General features: G+C 44.3%; 1 long non-coding RNA gene across 1 annotated transcript; it reads left to right on the top strand.

Moving 5' to 3' along the window:
* The first annotated feature begins 891 nt into the window (after positions 1–891).
* On the top strand, positions 892–2,176 carry LOC144477471 (uncharacterized). Its single transcript, XR_013495206.1, has 2 exons — positions 892–1,111; positions 1,851–2,176. It is a non-coding gene; the product is annotated as an uncharacterized LOC144477471 (long non-coding RNA).
* The last annotated feature ends 2,269 nt before the right edge of the window (positions 2,177–4,445 follow it).

The following is a 4,445-nucleotide window of genomic DNA, read 5'->3' as shown; positions in this document are numbered from 1 at the left end:
ATTACGAGGGAAATTTTGTAACCAGTACACAGGCCCACATAAAGTGATAGAAATTTTACCCAAACAGAACGTAAAGTTCGAAGTTGGAGGTATCCTACGTATTGTACACATTAATAAGTTAAAGATAGCGCATATAAGATCTAGAATGTAAAACGATAGCTAAAATACACTTTTCACACATAACAAACTTAAAATACACTCAATCCATGGAAGCGGATTTCTTCTTTGTGGAGCAATTTGGAGTTCACTGATCCAGCTGATCATCCATCGAGCCAACAGAAGGACATCCAACACTTCAGAAATTTGCTTTCTAAGGGGGAAGGTGTCACGTTCCGCGACTAAGATGACAATCACTCACCAGGGATATCTTCAACATAGCCGCATGTAGTATTCCACAATGGTAGGCCACGATGATCCAAGATGATAAATCAGAATCACAAGAGCCACTACAAGACCGAATATTGTAACACCGACTACTCCCCGAGCTGTCAACCGCACCGCCCGAACGCTCAGAGAAGAATGAGCGAAGTGACGGACGCGCCCCAGCAACCGTCCCCACCCGAAAGTTCTAGAACAATGGAGAACGGACGGAGGTTCTAGAACAATGGAGAACGGACGATAGAAGGTGCGAGAATGGAATGCAGCGGACAAACAACGGCGGACCGGACGCAGATAAGATAAGGATATCACGCCACCCAGTCGCGCCACGACCGGACGCGGTTATCTTATCTCCCCCACCCACCGACCATCACACCACCTGAGGAATGCAGTCAACAACATCCGAGTGCGCACGCACTGAACGAGCAGACAATGGAAGACGCGCAGTCAACTGGAGGGGAGCGACCATAAATACGGCCGCCTCAGCCGGAGCGCGGCATTACTTGACTTACATTACTTGACTTCACTTCATTCTGCACTACAGTTCAGTGCACTTCAGTATTATTACTTCACTACTTCACTTCGTTTCACGATTTGTCTTCAGTCAGTTACTTGTGAATATTATTCAACAATCAAACAGTTAATAGACTCTCAAGTTAATTGAAATAGAATCAGTGTACTTGTTCAACACGGACAACCGATTCAATTACGAACTCTGTATTTGTCAATCAAGGTAACATTTAATGATTTTATTGTAATTGTGAAATCTCGCGACGTTCATTTATTTGCCATTTCGCGTTATTCTACTATCGTGCCAACACAAATACACACATACACTTACATATTGTCAATCTATATTCTACACTACGATATAATCCAGTTTATCGAATAAAACTATAAAATCAAATACTAGTCTCGAAATCATTTGAATTTATCACTCGTTAATCAGGGTCATGTAATAAATCGTAATTAGTGAATAAATTGAATATTGATCGTAATCATGGATGCCGATGGCTGCTTATGAGGGTGTATGGCGGAACCACCATTGTGATTGCCAAATATATGGTAGAACCGTGAATGTAGGTCGCCAAATCTTACGGCAGACCTATTCTACGTGATTGCTGGTCTGAGCGTGGGCTATCGCTGAACTTTGGTGTGGCCGCCGCCCGGTATGACGTATAGCTGTACCATCCCGATAACACGTTGAATATTCAATAATTGTTTTACATATAATCACCAAGGAAATAAATCAAGTTATTAATTTATTAATTATTCCAACAATTATTACGAGTGTTTAGCATCTTGTTGAAAGAGTGATCGTTCCTTGCGTGGCACGATTCACACGGTTTCCCGAGCGTATGGGTAGACCATTTCAAGAGCATGCGTGACATTCGTTTAGCTATTTGAATTTCATTGGTGTTTCTTTAAACGTTTCTGACTTTAATAATGTATTCGCGATTGTCGTTCATTAGATGGGTAAATCGTCATCGTTAAGAAGAAGATTACGGCGTTGGAGGGCACGGTTGGCGCAAAAACAAAAAGATCTATGGTAAATCCAGAATTTCCTTGAATCCGGAAAACGGATTGGCGGGAGAAAGCCTTGCGCTAGAGATCCCGATTCCCTCCCCCACTAACTCATCGCACGACCCGTCGGAATCACCCAAAACAGAACCCGAGTCAGAGGAATTGCGAGACCCAGGCGGCTGTTTATGGGACCCGGAAGAGTTTGATTTAACTTTGTTATGACTTTCTATTTTCGTTCTGTATAAAAACAATAAATCCATTTCATTTCTACTCATTGAATCTTTTCTTTATTTTCGTATCAACCTTAATTATTAAATATCAAGTAAACAATTACCTTTAAATATCCCGAGCCGCAGCCGGTGTATGCAGGTAGGCTCGAAAACTACAGACGGCCTCCCCAAATCTCGGAAAACAAGTGTATTTCTCGCTACCCTAGGAAATAGTCAACCATTAGTTTTCATCAATTACAAAAACAATAATAATAATTATACTTATTATAAAATACTTACTCTCGAGTAAAGATTCATCCCCATCGTCTCTCTCTCTCTCTCTCTCTCTCTCTCTCTCTCTCTCTACCGCCGTGCTCGCTCCGTGTCAGCTCTCCTTCCTGATAGGTTAGCAGCAGCCGGGTACGATACCTGAATTAAATAAATTGATTAATTATCAATACAAATAAATACAAATAAAATCAATAAATAAATAAACATATTGTTACAGCGGAAGCTGTCGATTGTGAAGATCGAGAGAAGTTGGCCGTCGGATCGATATGGCGGTTTCCGGCCAACGAAGTTGTTTAATGAGAAGCGAGACGAGAGACTCTCTCGAGCTGTCAAAGCGAGAGGACGTATATAAATAATAATAGTTCCAGATATAGTTAATTGTTATTGTGTTATTAGTTATTGTTAATTGTGAATAAATAAAGATTATACGGGATGCCGCGACGGACGTTGAGACCGCGCAACATTGGGGGCTCGTCCGGGATTCAAAAATCACCGGAAGGCGTAGCGCCGACATTGGTGATTCTCTTCGAGAACTTCCAACGTGGGATAACTGAACAGTTGAAGGAGCAGCAGCGGCAGTTTGAGGCGCGTTTGGAGGCCGGCAGGGCCGAGCGCGAAGAACGTGAGCTGGCTGCTGCGTCCGCACGGGAGCCCAGTTGGAAGGACGGATTACAAGAATCGAGAGCCAATGCCAGGTGCTATTGGACTCTTTGCGTGGTTTTAATAATATAAATTTCGCGGCATCCTCGTTGGGACACTCGGACACTAGTGTCAATAATGTTGTACATAATGATGTAAATATTACGAGAGATCGTTCTGTTCCGAGAGTCCCAGAGCCCGCTTCTCAGTCGGCACCATCGTTGCCTTCGCGTCAAGGAACGGGGCGCCTCGTATCTGATTTGGGATACGCGGTGAAGCCGACGCGTTTTGTCGGCTCCATGTCATGGGAGGAGTATTTAATACAATTTGAAATGGTAGCGAGAATAAATGGCTGGGATGAAGCGAGGAAGGCTGCTGCCTTGGTTGCTTCCCAGGACGGTCCGACTCGAAGTATTCTGACTTCCCTCCCCGCTGAGAAGCATTTCGATTTTCCCGAATTAGTATCAGCGATCGAATTTCGCTTTGGCCGGAAAAATTTCGCGCAACTAGATTATATTCGGTTTCAAAATTATCGACAACGGCAAGGGGAGTCAATCTCCGCTTTCGCCTCGGAGGTCGAGAGGTTGGCGCAATCGGCTTTCTCCGAATGTCCAGTTGACGTTCGAGATCGTTAGGCCGCCTCTCAATTTGTTCCAGCGCTGGCCAATGAGGAGATGGGGAGGAGGCTGCGCTACGAGGGTTTTACATCTCTCAAAGCCACAGTTACCAGGGCTCTGGAGATGAAAGCCCTCGAGGCAATAGCGCCTAGACAATTTGCGACCGAAAAACGATTAAATCACTTTGTTTCTTCCGAGGGATCATCGCACCGGCCTGTTCGAGGTTGTCAAGACAGGTTCGCAGGAAGACAACGGGAACAACCGAATTGTTGGATTTGCGGCAAGAAGGGTCACTTGCAGCGGGACTGCAGAAAAGAGAAGCAGGGAAAACCACAGGGAAACGACAAGAAGTCGACGTGAAGGGGAACCGCTCGAGTTCGTCTACACTTTCCCCTGTCGTACTCAAGACTAATTTTAAGAAAGATTGTACGGCCATCGAGGGATTCATCGATGGAGAAAAGGCTACGATAATAATCGATACGGGATCAAGTGTAAATCTTTTGGGTACAAATATTATAAATTCAATCCCCGATTTAAGCTTGGCGCGGCGGAGGGACTTTCGCAAATGAAAATTGTATCCATTTCGGGAGAGAATTTGCCGATTCAGGGCACGTGCAAATGTTCCATAAAGATCAATGATTTTGAAACGGATGAAGATTTCTTCCTGATAAATATGACAGAGGAGTGTATTCTGGGGAACGAATTCCTCCAGAAGCACGGGTGCAGGCTAGATTTACGTACGAAGAAATTGCAAATAGCTGGGAAGGAAGAGGTCAGCTTCATTGGC

Source organism: Augochlora pura, unplaced genomic scaffold (assembly GCF_028453695.1).
Source record: "Augochlora pura isolate Apur16 unplaced genomic scaffold, APUR_v2.2.1 APUR_unplaced_133, whole genome shotgun sequence".
Classification (NCBI taxonomy): Eukaryota; Metazoa; Arthropoda; class Insecta; order Hymenoptera; family Halictidae; genus Augochlora; species Augochlora pura.
Note: the sequence above shows the minus strand (reverse complement) of the source record. Positions and strands in the feature narration are given on the sequence as shown.